Raw genomic sequence first — 24,444 nt, 5'->3', positions numbered from 1 at the left:
GCAGGGCTTTCCAAGGAGGGGTCTGTCATGGCTGAGAGCTGTGTGCCTGCAGCTGGACAGGTGGCAGATGGCTGGGAGGAGGGGGATTCCTCCATCTTTGACTGGGGGTACGGGGAGATGGATGCTGGGTGTGTATCTGTAAGCCCAAGCTGCCCACCTGTCAGTCACACTTTGGGGAGTGGTAAGTCTGAACTCCCAGCGGGGAGAGAAAGGGGAAGGGAGGTGACTCTGCCATTAGCCTCATGGAAGCAGAACCCCATTGGTTGGTGGAAACCCCATAGATCTAAAACACACTAGTGTCAGACACTGAATTGGCACTTGATTTAAAACAGGGTGGTAGAAAACTCTGGCTGTCTAAATACTAAATGCACACTCTAGGAAAATAAAGTAAATGCCCATTCCTTGCTTCAGTTACATGCTTGTTGTCCTCCTGATAGCAAGGGGAGATCCTGGTGTAGGTGAAAGCAGAGTTTTACCCTTATTCTTGTTGGGGAGGCTATTTTAAAAGTCTTAATCTGAAGTAAAGTAGAAATAGGAATGCAGATTTTAGGCTCAGGCTCTTCTCCTAGCCAGATATTCTACAGGTTGAACTTCTCTAGTCCTGCACCCTTGGGACCTGACTGTTACTGAACCAGGGAATGTGCTGAGTTATTGAAGGTCACTATTATCTAGTAGATTACCAATATTTCCATGGCTTGCTGGGGTCATAGATGTCATTTAGGGGTAAATTAGAGCTAAATAACAGCAGAGAACACTGAGATCCACGACTGCTAGCTGTAAACAAACTTTATGGGACCATGGGAAACCTGGCCACACCCATGATAAGTGGACATCCAGCTAACTAAAATCATGCTGGACCATACATGTTGCTGGACCAGTGAGTGCCAGATAAAAGAGGTTCAACCTGCAGCATGCAGCATCATGTTAAGCCCTGTTGTAAGACCTCCTGCAATGCCTACAGCACACTTACATGGACGTTAGGGATGTGACTGTTTAACATTAGCAACTGAGTCTTACCCATTAAGATTAACCGGCGGGGGCTGGAGCAGCTCTCCACCTGATGTGAGCAGGGGACTGCTCAGATCGTCTGAAGTAGCCTCTGTTTATGGCAGGCACAGATGCTCTGCTGGCATGGGCTGCTCTAGTGTCTGGAGCAGCCTCTGTCTGCGGCAGAGCTCCCGCAGGCAGGGGCTGCTCCGCAGGCAGGGGCTGCTTCGGCAGGACTAGAGCAGCCTTTCCAGCCCAGCAGCGGTGGGAGGACCACTGTAGGCCAGCTGGACTAGAGCGCCCCTTCCCCCCACTCATGTTCCCTTTAATCCAGTGGTCTCCAACCTTTTGTGGCTGCCAGGCATCTGGGGGTGGGGCCGCTCACATGCCGCGTGCCTGGGGGCGGGGCCACCCATGCATCCTGCACCTGGGGCCAGCACCGCGCATGTGCTGTGCGCCCAGGGCAGGGGTCGCCCAAGCGCCATGCGCCTGGAGCTGGCACCACGCATGTGCCATATGCCCGGGGCAGGGGCCGCCCATGCACCACGCGCCCGGGGCTGGTACCACGCATGTGCCATGCGCCAGGGGCAGGGCCAGCCCAGATGTTTCGGCGGGCGCACATAAATGCCCCAGCAGGCGCCATGGCACCTACGGACACCGAGTTGGGGCCACTGCCTTTAATCGGTTAACAGGTTAAACAATATGTTTAACTGCTTAACCAATTAAATGAGATTTTACATCCCTAATTATTGGAAGTATAAAAGAATGCAATATTGATGCCTTTGCCTATATAGGACCAGAACCAATACCCCTTATGGTCAACAGAAAGAGTTCTTTTGACTTTAAGGGGCATTAGCTCTGGACCTACGTCTTTTATAATTTTTGAATTCATTATTATAAAGTAGTTGGGCTGTGAATTTTAAAGGTGCTGTATACATTCATATTCTATTCCATTGAAATGGATTGGGTCAATTCACACTTTGGACGTATTAATTAGATCTAATACTTTGGGTCCCAAGCCAGTGACTTTGAGTCCATTTTATTTAAACATGCCTGTTATAGTTAAGTAGTGGAAGCATACTATACAAGATATGGCCGCTACCCTGAGGAGTGTACCCTGTTCTTAGACTGTCTACAATTGCAGCACTACAGCAGTCTGCAACAGTGTTGCACTTTGTGAATGTATTACCCACGTATATGGAGCTCTCCCACCTCCCTACGAGTTGGTCGCTATGTCCCCAAAGGATCCCTTCCATTGACATAGCACTGTCTATACAGGGAGTTTGGTCAGTATAACTGTTACTCATGGGTGTGTATTATATGTTAGTTATTTTCATGTAAGTTTGTTGTATACCAGGACTGAGAATTTTAGAGGCAAACTTAACCAAAAGTTAAAACAGTGATGTAGATGTACATATCCGCTATTGAGCTGGTCTTAGTTTTGGAATAGAGCAGCTGTGTGTTGAACATTTAGGTTGTGTCTAGACTGCATCCCTTTTCCGTACAAGGGATGCAAATTAGACACATCGCAATTGCAAATGAAGCGGTGATTTAAATCCCCCCGTTTCATTTGCATAAACATGGCTGACGCTTTTTTCCAACTCATAGCTTTGCTGGAAAAAAGCGCCAGTTTAAAATAAGGAATAAGGGATCTTTCGGAAAAGGCTTTATTTTCCGAACGATCCATGTCTAGACTGGCGCTTTTTTCTGGCAAAGCTCCGAGCCGGAAAAAAGCAGCAGCCATGTTTATGCAAATGAAGCAGGGGGGATTTAAATCACCGCTTCATTTGCAATTGCGATGTGTCTGATTTGCATCCCTTTTACGGAAAAGGGATGCAGTCTAGACACAGCCTTATGGTCCTTATATAGGCACCTGAATGGGTGCTGAGCTCTCTTGAAAATCTGGCCTTAGGTGTAGTTGTAGAGTGCTTGCAAAGATGGCCCTGTGCCCTTTTGGAGATACAGCTCCATATTTTGTGCTTTTCCCACTGCCATCCAGGCAGAACTCTACCAAATGGTACTGGATGTTACTATATTAAAAAACCATTTTCAAACTTCCATGTTCCTGCCTAGAGTATCATGTTGAAAAGATGCACTTTTATGCAATTAAGTAGTGTGCTTACTGCTTGATACAGTGTTTTATATTACAGAATGTTTCGATCATGGGGGAAGAAAGAAATGGCCAAGATTTTGCACTGGAAAGCTCACAGCTAGCAACTTAATATTTCCATATAGCATCTCAGAGCTTGTCAACACATTGAATTATTCCTGATTAACTCCATATATGGGCACTCTTATTCTGAATCCAGAATAAGAGTGCCTTGTTCCTGGTTAGTTTACCAAACTGAGTTAAGTGAATTGCCCCTAACTGAAACTGCTTTGTTTGTTCAACAGCATAGATAATGAGAAAGTAGCCAACCAGATAAACTGATAAGTGATTCAGACCAAAGTTACTGCAGAGGGCTGTAATTTGATATGTTTATAGTGTGAGCTGGTTTCTCTCTTGCCTCAACAAGCTCTCCCTTCTGCAGATATTTTCTGAGTAAGATCTGATTAATGCAAAGTCATCCTTTCCCTGCCCATATGTATTTGTAAATCCCTTGTATCATTGGGAGGGGCAGCCTTGACTGTAGCTCTTTTCTTAAAGTCCCCTTTTCAAATGCAGTATACAGGCAGTCCCCGGGTTACGTACAAGATAGGGACTGTAGGTTTGTTCTTAAGTTGAATTTGTATGTAAGTTGGAACTAGTACATATTGTAGGGGAAACTCTAGCCAAACATTTCTCCAGAGCTCAGTTTTATTCTCCCACACCTCACTTCCCTCAGTCCTTTATTCTCAAGCTGATGTGTCTGCTGAGAAAAGCTGCTCTGCATCTCCCTGGTCTGCTGGGGAGGGAAGGGAGGGGCGCTAGCTTCACGTCTCCCTGGTCTGCTGGGGGGAAGCAGCTAGTGTAGGGTTGCCTCACCCCGTTTGTAAGTAGGGATCCGATGTAAGTCGGATCCATGTAACCCAGGGACTGCCTGTATTGTATGCTCAAATCTAATTTTCAAGACATCATAGTGTGTTTTACTGGATGTAAAAAAGAGACAGCATGGCATATTTAGGCAAAATATTCTTGTTATTTAAAAGACAAAATAGTACTGTATTCCTAATCTAATGTAACACACAACCTCCAATCTAACAATGCTGCCACCCAAAAGATAGTGCCACTACACTATTAAAAAAAGCCTAACCCACCAATACACATTTCATTTGGATATGGTATTACTGTGCTGCATTATATTTCTTTATTGTGCATAAGCCCAGAAGTATATTTATATTGCATATAGTTCTTTCCTGCTATGTAGTTGGTGTGGGAAGATTCCTTAGCAAGGGTCAGTTCTATCTTTATTTCTCATGAATATTAAAATTCCTCTATTCACAGTAACAATAGCTGAAACAAGAAGTGATGGAGATTAGGATTCATTGTGAATAAAAAATTAATTTTGTGGTGGATAGCTATAGTCCCTATTGATGGGACCATAAGAAATGCAGAAAGAGCATTTATCCATCCCAGCTAGGCACAGTGTTAAGTTATATGTGAAACATCTTTATGCTGTGAGCTTGTTGGTCCAAATGTGTAACAATCAACACTTTCATGGAAACAATTCTATTGTACATTAACAAAAATAATTGTAATCGGCCTAAAAAAAGTTGATGAAGTCCAAAAATAAAGAATCTGAATATAGCAACCAGGAATGTTAGATATCATGTAATTGAGTAATCATGAAACTGCATGAAATCTTAGCAGTTACACGACTACTTGAGAGTCCTCTGGGGTGGGGCCAGCAGCCAGTGCCCTCCCAGCCCCACTCCCGGGATGCCCCCTGCAACCCCACGCTGATGCCTCTGATACAGTCTGTGAGGGGAGTCAGTTTAAAAACCAGCTCTTCTTAAGGTTACCAGGTAGCTTCAGAAAAAATACCGGACACACTTGATAGGGAGGGGGGGAAGGGACCAGCCAGGAGGGGAATGGGTGGCTGGGAAAAGAAGGGGGGATGGGAAGCAGGGCTGGCGGGGGTGGGGGAGGTCGGGGGCAGCGGGGCTGGCTGGGGGAGATTGGGAGGGCGGCTGGTGGGAAACAGGGCTGGTCGGGGGGGGGAGGGTCGGGGACAGCAGGGCTGGCCAGGGGAGATCGGTGCAGGCGGACACAGGAAGCAGGGCTGGTCATGGGGGTCAGGGGCAGCAGGACTGGCCAGGGAAGATCAGGGCGGGGTGTTGGGGGAAGCGGGGCTATCTGAGGGAGATCATGAGGAGGAGAACCGGCCGTCAGGAAGCAGGGCTGGCTGGGAGAGGGTCAGGGCTGGTTGGGGGGAGCAGGGCTCGCCTGGGGGGGAATTGAGGGGGGAAAGAATCGTTCAGTGGGGAGCGGGACTGACCCAGGCACATGCAGATCCCAGGGCACTGCCTGTCCCATGCACGGTCCCGGCGAAGCACGAGCGAGTCCGGCTACGGCTCCACAACGCGTTTAAACAGCGCTCAGGAGCACAGACAGGGCTTCTTCTCCTCCCCATGGTGTCACTCCTACGTCAGACACAACCAGAGGCTCCCAGCGCCAATCGCGCCCAACCTTCCAGCCATTCCCCCCGCCCTCTCCAAGCTTTCATTGGGCGCCCAGCCAGAAACCCAGAAAATACTGGACATTGCACATGTCCGGTATTATCTGAATTTTTTTACCGGACTTGAAGGCCCAAAAACCAGACTGTCTCGTTGAATACCAGACACCTGACAACCCTAGCTCCTCTCCCAAACCGGCTGCCTGGAGTCCCATGCTGCTGCCTCTGATACAGAGGCGGCAGCACAAGGTGACAGCAGCCCTTCTCTTTGGGGGTCAAAGCTCTCTATGGACAGAGGCCGCTGCCATGGAGAAGCCTCTGTCCGTGTTGAGCTTGGATGTCCTGTGGACTGGGGCTGCTGCCGTGAAACAGCCTCAGTCCACGGTGGGCCCAGGCTCCCTGGGATGTGCAGCAGCCTCTGTCTGTCGGGAGCTTGGGCTCGTGGCAGACAGAGTCTGCTTCATGGCAGCCTCCCCTGCCCTCCACCATGCTGCCGCCTCTGATAGAGGCTCCCCCAGCACTGGCTCCTGCCTTCCCCCTCTGCTGCCTTTGTAGGGGGGCAGTGAAGGAGGGGGTGCAGGTGGGTCCATGGAGCATGCAGAGCCTACTTGAATGCTGACTCCTCGCATGTATCGGCTCCACCCTACTCCACTCACCCTCCATGCTGCTGCCTCTCTATCAGGTAGCAGAGTGGGGGGAAAGAGGGGAGCAGGTGGACCTTGATGCAGAAGCAGCAAGGGGCTAGGGGAGAAATGCATATAGTCAACAAGATTAATCAAAAAACCTAGCAACATCCCTTCTATAAAGAAATTCAATCTTGAGTACTGTATACAGTGACCATCAATCTGGTGCCATGTTAACTTTTGCTTTGCTAGCATACCGGCAGATGCAGATCTGTAACATTTAGGTATACCAAAACATGATTCAGAGAATTCCCTATCTGCAGTTCCTGAACTATTTATTTTATTCCTGTAACTCATGTATGACAGTAACAAGTTTCTCCTAATTGGACCCTTTTTATCAAGCGGCAGTGATGAATGAAGGCCTGCAGCCACATTATCTTGGACTATGATCTTGTAGCTCATAAGTTAAGGAGATACCTCCAAGCAAAATTCAGGTGCGGCACCAAGTGGTATTTATGGGTCAGTAGGTTATGCTTTTCTGAGTCACACTGTGTAAGGAAGGAGTCACTTCAGTATATGTTCTCGTCTTTTGCCTGTGGCATAGAAGATCCTCTTGAGCACTGCTATTCACTGATGGACTCAGAATTTTTTTCCAAGAACAATGGTATATGTCATGTCTCCCATGTTTTATGAAAATTGACTTTATGAATATAAATAACTCAAAGATGCTTTATGTAAAGTATATCATGTGACATGTAATTTTAAAAGTTGTAATCTACTGAATCTGTATATCCTATTTCTGTGCATGTATCTTACTTGCATGAGAAGTTGGAACTATTAAGTGAGAACCTGTTTTATTAGTCCAGCTATTTTAGTATAACCCATTAGTAATACTTTTGGAACTTCATGGCTGGGTGATTAAGTCAACAATCTGTGAATGATTTTGTTTTTCCTGTAAACCCATGCTGTGGTTAGTCCTAACAAGACATGTGACCATGCCGCCTGATACTGGAATCCATCTTGAATCTGGTATTTTTTCAGGGGATAGGGAGACTAGCAGAGGGGTTCCTTCCCTGTGGAAAATCTGTTTAAGGAATGGAAAGCAATTAGGCTTTGATCTTCAGCTGGATTTTGAAATTGCTTCCACACTTTAGGAGGATGCACATGAAGAAACATGAAAAGAAAGAATTCTAAAGACAAAGAGAGTTGTAGACCCAGGTCAGAGAAAAAAAAATCCATTTTTCCTTGAAGCATTTTCCCTGAACCAGGACAAGGAGTGAGGAATATAATTTGCATGTAACACATTTCTTAATGTATTAGAACTAGCTGGCATGTTTTGTTTATTTTGGCTTAGTTACTTACTTTCGTCTGTTTGTTTTCATTTGCAAGCACTTAAATCCTACTTTTTATACTTAATAAAAACATGTTTGGTTCTTATCAAGCCTATTGTAAATAATTGTTACGGGGCGAGGGGGGGGTGTGGAAGCAACCACTGTGCACATCTCTCTTTCATTGAAAAAGGGAGCAAACATCTTTATGAGCTTTCTCTGTGTAAAATTTTATAGAAAGTAATATGGATTTTTGGGGGGTTGGTCCTCTTTGGGGGGTTGTGTTTCTGGGTGCTGTCAAAGGCCTTGTAGTGGAATACTCCTAGAGCTGAGCCAGTCCAGCCTCTGTGTTGCTCTGCTAGGAGACTGTTACCCTAACTCTGTACCTTGGCTGGAGCTTCTGGCCCAGCAGGTTATTTTTCATTATAAATCTCCTCATAAGTCTCTCATACCCCTGGCCCCCTCAATGGGGCATTTCCATAAAGTGCTACCAATTAATAATGTTATTAGTATTATTTATTGTTGGGTTACATGTACAGCACTTTGGTATTAAAAGTAGCATATATATATGCAATGTAATGGTCTGTAAGAGTGAGGTGCTTATTCAGCAACATTCCTTTACACTGAGCCAATGGAGTTATACCAGGGATGAATTTAATTTTTTGTTCTTTCAAGGGTATTTACATAAATCCCATTGTTCTCTTCTGATAGATCAAGAAGGATTTGCTGAATGACTGATTGTTCACTGCCTTGCCTTAAAGTGTTCCCTCCATAATGCCCATGAACCAAATCAAGGAAACAGTTAAGGAGACTTCAGAATGGATAGTAAGGCATTACTCTACAGACAGTGACTATTGAAAACAAGCCACACTTTGTATCTTTGGGCTTAACAATGATCACACAGCAGCCAGCACACAATCTAAGCTTTAAAACCAAGCAAATGGATGGTCTAACAACCAAGGTCTTTCCCCTGCTTTTATGATCACCCACTGACAATAAAGCCAGTGTTGTAAGCACAGCACAAGATGGCAAGTTCCCACGTGAGCATGTTCTGTTTGCTGTCTGAACTTGCTGCTACATAATTTCATTGAGAGAACGTTGTTATTAGATATCATCTGGCAGAGTCTCACAATATCTGCACCCCATCTTTATTGGTACAAGCTTGTAAAATACTTAGGGCTTGATCCTTCAAGATGTTGTGCATCTTTAACTCTGAGTGAAGGCAGTGGCAATTCAGGGCGCACACAGCCTTTGCAGAATCAAGGCTTTTAGACCGTAGGACAAAACGAGCCACTAATCTGCACAAAAGGAAGCATCTACTCAACTGAACTGGCTTTTAAAATACTGGAAAGGCTGTGAGATCAGTAAAACCTCTAGGCTACGTCTAGACTGGCCACAAATTCCGAAAAAGGGATGCAAATCAGGTAAGTCAGCATAGGGAAATCCGCGGGGGATTTAAATATCCCCCGCGGATTTAAATAAACATGTCCGCCCCTTTTTTTCAGGCTTGGGGAAAAGCCGGAAAAAAAGCGTCTAGACTGGCGCGATCCTCCGGAATAAAGCCCTTTTCCGGAGGATCTCTTATTCCTACTTGAAAGGGCTTTATTCCGGAGGATCGCGCCAGTCTAGACGCTTTTTTTCCGGCTTTTCCCCAAGCCGGAAAAAAAGCGGCGGACATGTTTATTTAAATCCGCGGGGGATATTTAAATCCCCCGCGGATTTCCCTATGCTGACTTACCTGATTTGCATCCCTTTTCCGGAATTTGTGGCCAGTCTACACGTAGCCCTACAGTAAAAACACCTGGGCAATGGAAGTTTATGAAATAATTGTGCCAAATGTGGCAGTTGTTGGAGATGATCATTTGATAGGTTAGTGAAAACCATTGAAACATTACTTAAATAATACCTTTTATCAGGCAACCAAGAAGCACACTTAAGGGATGGGACTATTTCAACTCTGAAATTTGTTTCATTTTTAAGTAGTAAAATGACATAAGAATTTATAACCTGAAGAGTTCTTTCATTACATGTATCAGAGGTGGCAGTGCGGAGAGGCAGGCAGCTCTCTGTGTGCTCCTCATTTAAAACTCAGACTGGTGGGCTGGGCTGAGCCTGCCTGCCGGTCCAAGTTTAAAATACAGAGAATGTGAGGTTGGGGTGGGTGGGTGTTGCAGTTAACTAGGACCATTAACCAATAAGCAATCGCTTATCAGTTAAACGGTTAGCCAACTAGCCTCTAACATCCCTAAAACTCAGTGTAGACCAGGCCTATGAAGCTTCCATTTTCTGCAGAAATGGAAGCATAGAGAGATTAAGTGACTTGCCCAAAGTAACACAGTGAATCAGTTGGCAGTCACAATAGAATCTAATAGTCTCTTGATTCCTAGTCATGGGCTTTGACAACTGGATCATGCTCTTTTAACCATGAGTTGAAGTACCATGGCTTGTGAGTAAGACACAAGCTGTTTCTTGCTGGTTAAGATCAGGGGAGATACCTTGACTGATTGTATCACCACAACCTCATTAAACACCATCTGGATTCTCAAGACTCCCACTACTGCTGGGAAGATTAACATGAATGTGGTAGTAAATCAACCCTTGCAAAACCTGGCCTCTGCTGTTAACCTCTCCATCTTGCTCCAGGCCAACCCATGGCTCTAAAAAATGTCATCTGCATTGATGGATGATCTTATGACAGCAGACAGATAAGAAATAATGATGCTGAGGCTACTTGATCTATAAGCTAGTTTTGATATTGGTGTTCATGAGAATACATACCTATACACCCTAGGAGAATCTGACAAAAAATGGTTATCATCATGTACACAACTAGGAATTTACTGTGCTCTCACTTAGGGTACGTCTACATTGTACAGCTATTTTGGGATACCTGCGTCTACACGAGCTGCCCGTTATTTTGAAATATTTTTTGAAATAATGAGCGCGCCTTTTTGGCATCCCAGTAACCCTTAAGGGATGTCACGAATTAGCACACAATTTTGAAATAATTGTATCTTATTTTGAGTTTAGGGTACTGTGTAGACACAGCATTAGGGACTAATCTTATCTCTAGCTCCACATGGGGAGACCCCCATCCCTATGTTCAGGGCTCGACAAATAATGCAATCTACTCGCCCATGGCAACCCAGAAGAGCCGGGTTCGAGCGATCTGTGCATGCGCAGATCGCTGGACAGTGCAGCTGGCGAGCGGGGCTCACTGTACAGATTTACCTTATACCTTGTCTACATACAAAAAGCTGTAATTATGCCAGCAGTTTAAATCAACATAGCAATTCCCATACAAGAATACTGGGATAAAACATTTTAATCTAATCTATTTAGCTATTTTAGATAGATAGATTTTCCGTCTGTCTGCGTCTGTTTGTCCATTTGTTCAAAAACTCCTTCTAAACCGTAAGAGCTATGACCACCAAATTTGGTATGCAGCTCCCTCTTACCCTAACTTAAACCAAAGCCAGGGTTTGGTTGCTCCTGGAAAACAGGAAGTGCCAGGAATGGAACTGTTTTTGATAACTTGGAAAGGAAAGGGGCAGAGAATGGAGGGATGTGAAAGGGAGGACCACAGAGAAGAGGGAAATGATACTGAGAGTGCCCACTGGAGGCAACTGCAGCCCAAAGAGAGTGGCCAGCATGGATAGGGCTCTGATAGCCTGCCTACCTCATGGGAGACGATTGCGGCTGGATTTAACAAGCTGCACACGCTGAGGAGGGAGCTTCTTCTGCAGAGGCTGGTGGAGGAGCAGAGGGAGACTCTGCAGACTCCCATGGCTGGGTGGGATTCATGGCCAGGGGGGTTAATGGCTGAGTTGGGGGAGTGACAGCATAGGAGTGTTAGCTGCTGGGGGGCAGGGGTTATTGGCTGAGGTGGGGGGGGGGGGTTACAGTCCAGGAAGGTTAGTTGTTGAGGTGGGGGGTTTGAGTGCTGGGAGGGTTGATAACTGAGGGGCGGTTATCAAAGGGGGAGCTAATAGCTGACGTGGGCAGTTAGCAGCCTGGGTGGTTAGTGGCTGAGGTTTGTGTGTGGAGGGATGTTACAGGCCAGGAGGGTTAATGGCTGAGGTTGGGTGGGGTTAGTGTCCGGGGCATTTATTGGCTAACGGGGATGGGGAGAGCTAGGGGTTGGAGGGGTTAATGGCTGATGTGGGGGTTTAGTGGCCAGGAGGGTCAATGGCTGAGGGGGAGGGATTAGTGGCTGAGGGGCAAATTCCACTACATTCCCCCCTCAAGAGCCTTACTTGTCAGGCTCTTCTTCATCCTTTAAGGGCAGTCTGGTATAGAGTGCCATTATGTGAGGACTTGTTTGTTGGGATACAATTTGGGACACCATTTGCCGTACGCATGCAATGAACAAAGGAATAAGGCAGGGCAATATGCAGACTAAAATTCCTATAAAAACTAGCCATCCGAGTATGGCCTTGACCCACCCCATACTTGGTAGCCAAGAGGTAAGCCAGGAGGTGTCAAGGCCTGTCCATGTTTGGACTGGCACGTGGGCTAAGTTTTGCATTTTTTGTGTGTTTTCCGCTATTGCATTTTGTGTATCCCCAATTTCAAGGCAGCAATTAGATAGGTTGAATTTTTTACATAGCCCTCCTTCATTGGCTAACAGATAGTCCAGACCTAAGCGGTTCTGGTAAATTGCGTTTTTAAACGTAGTTTGTTGTTTTGCCAATAAATGTAAAGCTTGAGCAGTTTCATTGGTCATGAGTTCAACAACTGCTTGTAAGCGGATAATTTGGTTAAGCATATAAATAGGGGTGCGGTATCCATAACTGCCATCCTGTGCCCAGGATGCTGGATCGTAGTATTGGATTATACGCTCAGGGGGCCATTCATTGTCTTTCCAAGTTCCTATTTTTATTTTCCGTTTTTCTCTAGTGTATACGCTTTGGCCGAGTTGTTGGCCAATCTCTAGGGGCATGAGGAAGAATGCAGGACGAATGGTCCCAAGGTAACATGTTCCCCACCAATGAGGTGGTAGTTGAGAATATGCTATGGTACCAAATATCCAGTATAATCCATTGGGAGCTCGGCCTTGCGGTGGATAAGTACCGTTGTCCCAGAATGCCTGCATTTGAGGCGGCAGCATGGCCCATGGGTTGTTAGGAAAAGTGGTATTGTTTGCACTCCAGTTGGAAATTGTGCTGCCATTGTGAATGCGGATAGCTAAGCAGTTTGCGTCTCCAATATGATGGGTGTGGTTGGGCGCCTGAGGTACTTGAATACAATTGTTTCCCACTAGGTTAGTATGTAATGTCCACCATACGGCATCTGTATGGGGTGGATACTGCATTTGGTCATAACTGATATTGTATGTGCTATCCCATTCCTCTGCAACCCATGGCCATTGATCTCCTATGTTAGTGCCTCCACAGACAAAACAATTGCTTATATTTAATGATACCACCACCTGTTCTGCTAATTCTATAAATAAATTCTTCGTACTTTTAGGGATGTCATCCCATGGACTCTTGTTTACTTCCTCCCAAAATTCAGCGAAATGTTTATGCTGCGTACCTATAATTGTTTCTTCTACTTTTTCGATCCATAACAGGGTTCCGGGGTCTACTCCTGGACTGTCTATTCGAAGGCCGAACTGTCGGTTAAAGTATGGCCAATTGCGGGGGTCTTTGATAGTAAAATTGAGTGGAGTACAGGTTTTGTTTGGCAATTTAATTGTGTGACCCCGGGTCGAAGATCGGCTGTTTGACCTGGCTGTTGCCAGGTTCCCCAGGCGACGCACGACCAGTAATTTAGTAAGAAATCGGCTACGCTATTACAGTCTCTATTGAACCCTTGGTATCCCATGTATTTAGGGGAATGCATGTAGTATCGTTCCCAGCTTAAGGTACTGCATGGGATTATAGATATGTGCATAGCCGAACATGCGTCAAATAAGAGAGATATTGGCCCCGTTGCTGGCACTGGAGTTATTGCTAAAACATTTCCTGATGACCCTCCGACCTTTAGTTTGACAATTTTTCTGGTGGCCGGTGGCTGAGGGTCAAAACAGGTTTTGCCATCACAGATAGAATATTGGGTTGAGTTATAGGTACATTGTGTAATTTTTTTTGTACATTTATAGGGTTTTGTATAAAACAAAGTTTGCTGCACTCGAGTGCCGTGTCTGGTGGTTTGGATACAAGGGGTACAGCTAGGGGAATCTATGGGTTGGGTGCTCACAACTTTAAGGGGCAGAAATATCAGGGGTATCATTGTCATCATCAGAGGAAACATATAGGTCACTCTCCTCACTGGACCCGTCGTGTAAGTTTGAACATCTCTCGCAGGGGACATTGTTAGGTTGTGAATTGTTTTGCGAGGCCATGGCACTGCAGAACTCAGTGTCCTTTGAGAGATCTGGGTCGTAATTAATTTCTTCATCCTCTGTTGAGACATGATAAGCCTGGTATTGGTTATTAACGATCCTAATTAAGTACCGCGGTTTGTGCTTCTTATTCCGCCTACGAGTTTGCAATAACTTTCGTAGAAAAAGGAATTGGGGAATTTCTCCTACTATACACTGCTTAATTTTGCAGGAGTAATGACCACAATTTTGGATGCCTTAAATCACCAGAGTCCACCGCCTTTGTGCAGTGGGGGCAATTATAAAGTTTATATAGGCATTTACTGCATTGTTGTCAATTATCCAATCTTCCTGGTCCATGTGGTGTTAGGTGGCCTGTACGGGGAGAGGCTATTTCAGGTAGACCTCGGTAGGGGCTTGATGTCTTGAAATCTTCTCCCGTGCGTTGAGCACCCACTCCCGGTGGGGTACAACAGGGGGTAGTTTTGACTAATCTTGAGCCATGCGCTGGGCACCTAGTCCTGGTTAGGTGCGGCAGGGCTTTTGCTGATCTTGAGTTTCAAAGGTCCTACTGCTCTAGCTTTCCAGGTCTCAGGGGCGGTCCCTGCTTTGACCCTGCTGTAGTGGACCCAAGCTTTGATACCATGACATTTTAAAGCGGTAGGTGTGACCAAAAGAACTTGTCTAGGCCCTTCCCATTTCACTGTTAGAGGGTCAGGTTTCCACCGTTTAACCCATACCCAGTCTCCAGGCTCAAACTCATGCACTGGTTCCATTACCACAAAGGGCACAGTCTGTTGCAACTGCCTCCTGAGTCGGTGCAAGAGCTTTGCCCATACCTCTATTCTGGGGGGTTGACCTGACGGTTCTCTTAACAGTTCTCGCGTTATAGGGGAGGGCCTTCCATACATTAGTTCAAATGGGGTCAAACCAGTGGTACCTTTGGGGGTGTTCCTGATCTTGTACAATGCATATGGCAGAGCCGTAACCCAATTTAGCTGTGCCTCATCCATAATTTTGATTAGAGTGGCCTTGAGGGTCCTGTTGGCCCTCTCCACTTTTCCCAAAGACTGTGGCCTCCATGCAGCGTGTAATTTCCACTGTATGCCTAGCCCTTGTGCTACCTTGTGGACTGCTTGGTTAACAAATGCCCCCCCATTGTCTGAGTTTATTTGTATGGGTAGCCCATGTGTGGGGAGGTGATGATTAAGGAGGTATTTAACAACCCCATTAGATCCTTCTGATTTAGTAGGAAAAGCTTCAATCCACCCTGTGAGGGTACAAATCACTACTAAAAGATATCTATAAGGTCCACACCTAGTCATGTCTGTATAGTCTATTTGCAGGATGTCCATGGATCCCGCTCCTACTGCAACCTGTCCTGGTGCCCTGATCCTTCCTGTCCTGGGATTGACCTTCGCACATTGGATGCACCGCCTGGCTACTGTTCTGGTTGCATTATCCAGATATGGGGCATAGACAACCTTCCTAAAAGTCTGGTACATGGCCTCGGCTCCCATATGGGTTCCTTCATGTAGAGCTTGCACCATGGGTAAGAGTTCATGGGTTGGCACTACACTTCGGCCATCAGGCAGTGTCCATATCCCCTCTTGATTTTCTTGTGCCCCAATAGCTGTAGCCATATTGCGGTCTTCTAGACTGTAGGCTTGTGGGGAGATTTTCATATTAGTAGGGTCTACCGTCAGTGAGCAGTTTATGATAGGGGCACGGGCCGCTTGTTTTGCGGCGACATCTGCTTTTCGGTTTCCCTCGGCTTCAAAGGCTGATCTTTTCTGGTGTCCTTTGCAGTGTATTACCGCCAATTCCTTTGGCTTTAAGACAGATTTCAGTAAGGCCTGTATTTCTCCTTGATATTTAATAGGTTTTCCTCGAGAGTCTATCATTCCTTTTTCTTTATACAACCCTGCATGTGAATGTACGGTGAGGTACCCATATTTAGAATCAGTCCAAAGGCTCAGTCTTTTTCCTTCTGCCAATTCACATGCTCGGGTAATGGCTATTATTTCAGCTAACTGAGCTGATGTTCCGCAGGGCAGTGGTTGGGCCTCTACCGTATCATGCTGATTGACAATTGCATACCCTGCTTTTCGTTCCCCTTCTTCCACAACGGAACTGCCGTCAGTAAACCATTCATAGTCTGCATTTTTCAAAGGAACTTCTTTGAGATCGGGCCTGGCAGCCCATGTATACTGCAGCAAGGTGGTACAGTCATGGCATACTGGGCGAGGGTCCATGTGGGGCTCCGGCAGCAGAGTAGCTGGGTTTAATCTGACCACTGCCTCCAGGTCCACATCTGGATCTTCTAACAGCAGAAGCTGGTATTTTGTGAGTCTTGCACTGGTCATCCATTTAAGGCTGGTATCTCTCAGGAGGGTCTTGATTCCATGTGTGGTATAGATGGTAGTCCTGGCTCCATACGTGAGTTTCTTTGCATCTTGCAGGAGTGTGGCAGCTGCCACTAAGCATCTTAGACAGCTTGGAAGTCCTCTAGCAACAGCATCCAGTCTTTTGGAGAGATATCCGCAGGGGCGTGAGTACGGTCCCACTTTCTGGGTTAGAACTCCTTTCGCTTGACCTGCATGTTCTATCACATAGAGTTGGAATGGCTTGGCCATATCTGGGAGACGTAGGGCCGGTCCTTTGGTTAACATATTTTGCAGCTCAAAAAATGCAGCCTTCCTTTCTTCCGTCCACTGCACCTGCCCTTCCTTAATATCTTTAACTGCCTCATATAGCAGTTGTGCGATGCTGGAGCCTGGTATCCACAGTCTGCAGTAGCCTGTCATGCCTAAATAGGTCCTCAATCCTTTTTCTGTTGTTGGAGGGGCTAACTGGCAAATGGCCACTACTCTATCACCGGATAGTCTTCTACACCCATCTGCGATGACAAATCCTAGGTAAGTTACTTCCCGCTTGACCAGTTGTGCCTTTGCCCTTGATACCTTATACCCACATTGAGCTAGGTGTTGGAGAGTTGTCCGCATGAAGGCCGTGCAGTCTGCTTGTGTTCTGGCGCACAGGAGGATGTCATCTACATACTGGAGTAACTGTCCCCCCTCAGGGGCATGCAGATCTTCCAGATCCTTGGCCAGAGCCTCAGAAAATATGGTGGGACTGTGGATGAAACCCTGAGGTAGCCTTTGCCAGGCGAGTTGGGTAGTCTTTCCTGAGTCGGGGTCCGTCCAAGTAAATGCAAATAATGAGGTGGAGGTCTTTGCCAATGGGATGGCAAAGAATGCATCTTTTAGATCAATTACGCTGTACCACATAGCCGTTCCTGGGACTCGAGTTAACATGGTGTATGGGTCTTCTACTAAAGGGGTCATAGGCGCTACTCGTTGGTTTACTGCTCGTAAATCGTGGACTGGGCGGTACTTCCCTGGCTCCTTCTTTTCTACCGGGAACAATGGAGTGTTCCAGGGAGATCTGATTTCTTCTAAGATTCCAGCCTGTTGGAATCCTTTCAGTATGGGTTTAATACCTTCCCGTTTATTTTTCGGAATTGGATATTGCTTAATGCTAATTGGCTCCGCCCCGGGACGCAGAAAAATATGTACTGGGGTCTGCCGTTTTGCTAGTCCGTATCCTCCATTTTCTGCCCACAAATCCCTTGGAAGGTCACTCCATTCCTCGCTTGGCACCGTAACTGTACAGATTATTGTAGGCTGCCGGTCAGGCCTCTGGAAATGCTCTAGCCATTGCAGGGCGTGAAACCTTGGCACCATCAACTGACACTGTCCGTTTTCTGAAAAAGTGAGTGTAGCTTGCAACTTACACAGGAGGTCTCTGCCTAAAAGGGGGGCTGGGCTGTCTGGCAAATACACAAACGTATGAGTAAAGGTGTGTCCTTGAAACTTGCAATCATCAAGTTGGAACAAACAGTGTCTTTCAACCTTCCCTGTAGCCCCTTGGACAGGGAGGGTAGTGGTCAGTGGGCGTCCCATTGGTTTTGTGATTGCTGATAATGATTGACAGTGGAGCATCAGTAAGTCAATAGTTGATTCCCCCACTTTCATTTTTACCATGGGCTCTGGGGGAATCCAGAGAGTTTTTGAGCCCGGTCCCCGTCATTGGTCAGTGACGCTAAGTTCTTTCGCCGCCTGATTTTGTCCCTGGGGGCACTCCTGTTTCCAATGACCAAACCCCCGACAGAGCGCACATTGATTGCGATCTAGTGGTAGCCTTGTCTCATCTTTTCCCTGGAATCTTCCTCGCCTTCCTCTGCCTCGGCCACTGCGGCCGCGTCTAGCGGCCTCCTCCCCCCTGATGGCTGCTGCCATAATTTTGGCTGTCTTTTCTGTTATTTCTTCTTCAGTGTCCCTGTTCATGAACACAGTTCGAGCTAGGCCCAACAACATCTCTTAACTCATATCAGGGGCTTCCTCTCATTTTTGAAGTTTCTTTCTAATGTCTTTGGCTGACTGGGCAATAAATGTGGTGTTGACTTGCCGCCTATTGGTGGGATCATCCGGGTTTATATTTGACCATACTCGGTAAGCCTCTTTTAGTCTTTCCATAAAGGCGCCTGGAGTTTCATTAGGGCCTTGTACCACTTCTGAAATTTTTGTTAAATTGGTATTCTTTCTTCCTGCCTTTCGGACCGCCTTTACAAACAAGTTACAATAAGCTCCTCGGCTTGCTTGGCCATGCTGCGTGTGGGGGTCCCAGTCTGGGTCCATAATGGGCAGTAAGGCCAGTTTATTTTGCTCATTTAATGTTGGGTTTTCTCGATTTACAATATCTCTCATGGCTTGGTGGACCCTACTCCTCTCTTCTCCCGTAAAGAGGGTTGTCAATAAAGTCTGGACGTCTTGCCACGTTGGCATGTGGGTGGTGATGATTGACTCTATGAGGGTGGCCATTTCGCCAGGACTCTCAGATAAAGGTTTCGTAGTCTTTTTCCAATTTATAAGGTCAGTGGTGGAGAAAGGGACCTGCGTGATCTGCGTACGGATGACTCTTTGGTCTCCGTCCTCTGCCTCGTAACGGGTCACACGGAGGGGAAACTCCGGGATGGCCATTGTCTCTCGGTGCCTTAGATCATATCTTTTTTCTCCGAGGAAATTTGGTTTGGGGGAAAGTAGCTCGGTCAGGTTTAATAATGTCTGATTCATTTCTTCTATTTTGTCTTTGACCGTTGCCCCTCCAACCTTATGCGTCTCATCTCTAGGAGACGCAGAATCAGATGGACTAGAGCGGCTGGTGCCGGATGACGGACGCCGAGACGTTCTAGGCTAGCCAGGATTGTAGGGAGGGGGCAGGTCATTTTCCTCTTCAGGTTGGGGGAGAGGGTCAAAGCTTTCCTTTTCCATCCTCTCTTTCTCAGGGGTATCCCTTTTTCCTGATTTTAGTACCTCTTTCTTCTTGATTCTCACTGCCATGACGGGGACTGCTTCATTCTTTGACTTCCTGCATTGCTTAATCCACCCCGGACCCTCTACTACATTCAACAACCACTGGTCTACATAGACATACTGATCTGGGTGAATGTCTGTGACTGTCTTGTGGACCTTCCTTATTTCTGTAATCTCAAACGAACCCTCTGATGACCAGGTAGGGCTCTGGGACAGCCAGTCTATAGTGCACAAACGTGTCAAAACTTCGGGTTTTGGTCTGGGGTCTCCATAGTTTCGGGAAAAGCCGGTTTTAAAATTCTTAATCATGCATTGTAGAGGTGTACAAGATTTGGAACCTCCTCCCCCCATTACTCCACGACCAAGACGTCACACACACACACCAACAGACACAAGTAGGGTAGGGTATACAGACCGTTGGTAGGGGGTCCAACGGTTCACAATGGGGGACAGACACTAAATTCACACCCTCCGTTCGCGGCTTGTCCCGTCGCCGGGTACAAGAAACACGCTACTAGGAAGTCCCGACCGGCCTCAAACCAGTGCCACATTCAGATTGGGTTTCTGTCTGACAGTCCCCCGATCACTCAACTCACAGATTCACACAACATTCATACACCAATCCTCAGATCCACCCGCGGGGAGATGTCTCTGGTAACAATTCAGTACCCTCTGAATTCCAGGTCTCCCGTCCGGTTGGGCGAATTCCGGACTCCTATTGTCCTGGGACCCTTTGATACTCACTTTCCTGGCATCCGAGTTGTTCCTGCCGGCGGTGGTCTGAACCTCGTTCGTAGCCCCCTTATAATGGTGTCCCGTCAGGGCCATGGAGTCACCCAGGTTCGCCCAGGAGGGAGAGGGGACTTACTTCTCAACTAGGCCTCTGGGCCTGATTGCCTCTAACCGAGGGGACCCATCTGACATCTGTCAGTGTCAGTGCTTGGGGGCCCATTGCCCAGCAGGGTCCCTTAGCTCTGACGCAGCAGCAGTGGCCAGAGGGGTCAGGCCCTGCCTGGCCAGCCAGTGTCCTCAGCTGGGCCCCTGAGGGACAGTCCCAGATGGGCCCCAAGCTCCCTAATGGGGGGCTGTGCTGAGCTGGGATGGAAGGGAGGAGACTGGGTCCCATCAGTATCCTGCAGCCAGCTCCCAACCACCCTGGGCCAGGCGCCTCCCTTCCCAGCTCCCTCTGCTGGAGCCACTGGGGAGAGGAGCTAAGGAGACCCCCAGCTCCTGGGGGAAAGGGCGGTGGGCAGGGCCCTCCTTGGAGACTTGTGCCCCCGGATGCTCCAGGGGGACAAGGAGGGACCCAGGGCGGGGAAGGAATCTGGCTGCAACATGGCCCTTAACGTTCCAGGGTCTCACCTGAGCCAGGAGAAGATGAACTGGGCCCCCATCTGGCTCAGGCCTGGGGTTGCCAGATGGTTTCAACAAAAATATGGGACACACTGGACGTTCTATCCCAAATGACATTCCATCATCCTTGGGAAATCCCGGCCGTTTCCATTGTCTCATTTCTATTGTCTCCATTTCTTTACCACACAGAGAGCTCAAATCCTGGCCTGCCCAGTTCCAAACCAGACACCTGGCCACCCTGCTCAGGCCCGGCTCTGACTCTGCCCTACCGAGGGGTCGCTGCCAGCCCCCACCCCCGCCACTGTTGGCCCTTCAGCCTGTGGGAGCCACCTGCCCACCCCAGGGTCAGGGGCTGGCTCAGAGGTCACTCACCTCCAACGCAGGGAGGGGGAATTACAACCGGGCTCTGCTGCTCCTGGGGCCTTGGCTCTCCCCTGGGACACTCTGGGCGATGCAGGAGCTGACCCGCTGCGGGGGAGAGAGGTGGAACGAGGTGGAATGGTAGAAAGCCTAATTCGAACTACCTACTTTGTGCCGCGTGTAGCCGCGGGCACGGAGTCCGAACTACCGGAGATTTAAAAATGGCAGCGCCCGGCAAGATGCAAATGAAGCCTGGGATATTTCAATACCGGGCTTCATTTGCAACTTCTATTGACTACATTAACCAGCCTAGTTCGAACTAGGGTGGTAGTGTAGACATACCCTCAAAGCCCAGGGCCCTCCACCCAGCCACAGCCCAAACACCACTAATGGGCACCAGTCATCAGAGATCATTCGGTCCAGGCCCCTGCCCTTCCAGCAGGACCCAGCACCATTTAGACCAGTGGTTCCCAACCTTTTGGGGCTGCTGGGCGCATGGGGGCGGAGCCACTCACGCGCTGGGCACCCGGGGGCAGGGCTGTGCATGCGCCCGGGGGCAGAGCCACCCATATGCCCTGTGCCCAGTGCCAGCGCCACCCAGGCACCGCACTCCCGGGGCCGGCGCTGCTCAAGTGCCACACGCCCAGGGGTGGGGCTGCCCATGCGCCCGGGGCCAGAATAGCCCATGCGCTGCATGCCCTGGACCGGCGCCACTCCTGTGTCGTGTGCCCAGGGGCAGGGACGCCCACACGCCGCTCGCCCAAGGCCAACACAGCCCATGCGCTGCACGCCCAGGAGCGGGGCTGCCCCTGTGCCATGCGCCCGGGGCCGGCACTGCCCCTGTGCTGCATGCCCAGGGCCGGTACCACCCTTGTGCCATGTGTCCAGGGGCCGGCACTGCCCATACGCCGCACGCCCAGGGCTGGCACAGTCCTTGCACCATGCACCCGTGGGCGGGGCCGCTCATACACTGCGTGCCCAGGGGCCGGCACCGCCAATGCGCCATGTGCCCAGGGGCGGGGCCGGCCCAGATCACTCGGTGGGCGCACAGAAATAGCTCGGTGGGCGCCATGGCGCCCGTGGGCACCGCGTTGGGGACCACTGATTTAGACCATCCCTGACAGGTGTCTGCTCTGAAATATCTCCCGTGTTTAACCCCCCTCACAGGAAGATTTTCCTAATATCAAGCCTAAATCTCCCTTGCTGCAGTTTAAGCCCATTGCTTCTTGTCCTGTCCTCGGAGGCCAAGGAGAACAATTTGCCTCCTTCTCCCTGGAACCCAATTTTAGGTACTTGAAAACTGCTCTCATGTCCTGTCTCAGGCCTTGTCTATACAGTGGTATCCCAGAACCCTCCCCCCCCGCAGTCCCCGCCCCGCTGCATCCAGGGAATGCGTTTGCTCTTCTGATTTTTTTGTGGAAATGCAAACCCGTTCTTTTGGAAGCCCAGTCTTCCTCCTCCCATCAGGAAGAAGGGAGCTTCTGAAAGAGGGTTTTTACTGACATTTGATTCCAGAAGTGCCTCTTCAAAAAAAAACAAAAAACCAAACAAACAAGGACTACAATTGCGGTTCACTATTTCAGGAAATAGAACACACTCTCCTGAAATGTGGTGCCCAGAACTTGAGACAATAATCCAACAGAGGCCTAATCAGCAACGAGACTCCAACTGAAGACTAATCAGTGCAGAGTAGAAAGGAAAAAGCACTTCTCGCGTCTTGCTCACAACACTCCTGTTAATGCAGCCCAGAATTATGGTTGCTTGTTTTTGCTACAGTGTCACACTGTTGACCCCTATTTCGCTTGTGATCCACTATGAACCCCTAGATTCCTTCCTGCAGGACTCCTTCCCAGCAGTGGCTTCCCATTTGGCATGTGCCAAATGGGTTGTTCCTTCCTAAGCGAACACTTTGCATTTCTCCTCATTCAACTTCATCCAGTTTACCTCAGCCCATTTCTCCACTTTGTCCAGATCAGTTTGAAGTATGCCTCTGTTCTCCAAAGCACTTGCCACTCCTCCCAGCTTGGGATCACCTGCAAACTTAATAAGCGCCCTCTGTATGCCAATAGCTAAATGGCTGATGAAGATAGGAAAGAGTCCCAAAACAGATCCCTGCAGAGCCCCAGGTGTTAGGCCCTTCCCACATGGCTGGGAACCATTCATAATGACTCCACAAAATGGTTTGAAAGAGAACAAAAGGCCGCCAGTCTCCCCTGTCAGTAACCACCCGCTCAGCCATTCGGCAGCGAGACTCTAGGAGCTCGGGAGGTGGGTCTCAGCACACATCCAAACGGAGGGCCAGGTCACCTCCAGCTCCCAGTGCTCTGCCAGCCCGAGTTCTGTGTGAGGCCTCCCACCGCCCCAACCTCCCAACGCCTCCTTGGTGGGGCGGAGGGCAGGAAAAGGGGGAAAGACGCAGGAGAAGGCGAGAGAGAGGGGAGGCAGGGGGCAAAGGGGAAACAGAATGAGCAGGCTCCGAATCTTTCCAAGGCTCCGACTGTCTCACCAGGCCCGACACGACCAGCCGCAGGGAAGGAGAAAAGGCCAACAAGGCTCCTCCTGCCCCCGTCCCTTGGTCCCAATTCTCCATCTGGCCTCCGTAGAGAGCCCGGGAAGGGGCCGGGCTGCTGCCAAGCTGCGGGGAAACTCTGTGCTTGCCCTGGCTTTGCACCTCCATCCTGAGTGGCTGTTGCCAGGAACTCTTTGTGAGGTCATCCCTGTCCCCCAATAAGCTGTGGTTGTGCAATGGGCCCTTTGTGATGTCACTGCCACCCCCCTCGCGCATCCTCTGGTAGGCTGGGGTCCTGGCCCTGGCAGACCCCTCTGGGTGTTTGAGGAGTTCCCCTGGAGCCCCACTGAATGGCAGTTGGGTCTGGGGCCCAGCGGGCTGGGCAGTGATGCCCCAGGGGCTGCTCCCCTCAGTCCCACCCAGCTTCTCAGTCATTAGCAGAGTGTAAGGCCCGAGGGGCCCATTAGAGCATCAGATCTGCTCCCTGCACATCCCAGCCCCCTGTATCTCCTCACAGTTGCTATGTTCTGACCCCGCACACACCAGAAAGGCAGCTCGTCTTCACTGGAGACACCAAACGGGGGGAATCCCTCACTGCATTTGGCTGTTTGTGCCAATGGTGCATCAGCCTCCCCGGGAAAGATTTGTGCCTCATTTCTCCCATGGGCTTGTCTGCTTGCCGCTTCCAGTCACCAGCCTTGTTCTGCCTTTTTCTGCAACATGAACCAGCCCTTTCATCAGGGACATTTTCGCTCCAGGAAGCCTTTAGACACATCCGTGAAGTCCCCTCTCAGCGTCCTTTGGCAGACGCTAAACAGAAGGTGTTTTTCTTCAGCCGTCAGAATATAGGGCTCTTTGCTGTCCCAGTTCCTGTTTTCCAACATCTGTTTCCGTGTGGCCCCAGAGGCAGCCGTAGCCTCCAATCTCCGTCTCCCGGATGCTGTGTCACCTCCCGGCCCTGCTCACCCCCTGCCCATGTGCCTAGT

The 24,444-nt window shown here is 48.8% G+C and overlaps 1 long non-coding RNA gene across 1 annotated transcript; it reads right to left on the bottom strand.

Moving 5' to 3' along the window:
* Window positions 1-14,282: 14,282 nt before the first annotated feature.
* Window positions 14,283-23,600, bottom strand: LOC142830775 (uncharacterized). The gene is made up of 3 exons (XR_012906245.1): window positions 22,894-23,600; window positions 20,962-21,057; window positions 14,283-14,479 (listed from the first exon to the last, which is right to left on the bottom strand). It is a non-coding gene; the product is annotated as an uncharacterized LOC142830775 (long non-coding RNA).
* Window positions 23,601-24,444: the final 844 nt, after the last annotated feature.

This window comes from Pelodiscus sinensis, chromosome 10, assembly GCF_049634645.1.
Source record: "Pelodiscus sinensis isolate JC-2024 chromosome 10, ASM4963464v1, whole genome shotgun sequence".
Taxonomy (NCBI): Eukaryota; Metazoa; Chordata; order Testudines; family Trionychidae; genus Pelodiscus; species Pelodiscus sinensis.
Note: the sequence above shows the minus strand (reverse complement) of the source record. Positions and strands in the feature narration are given on the sequence as shown.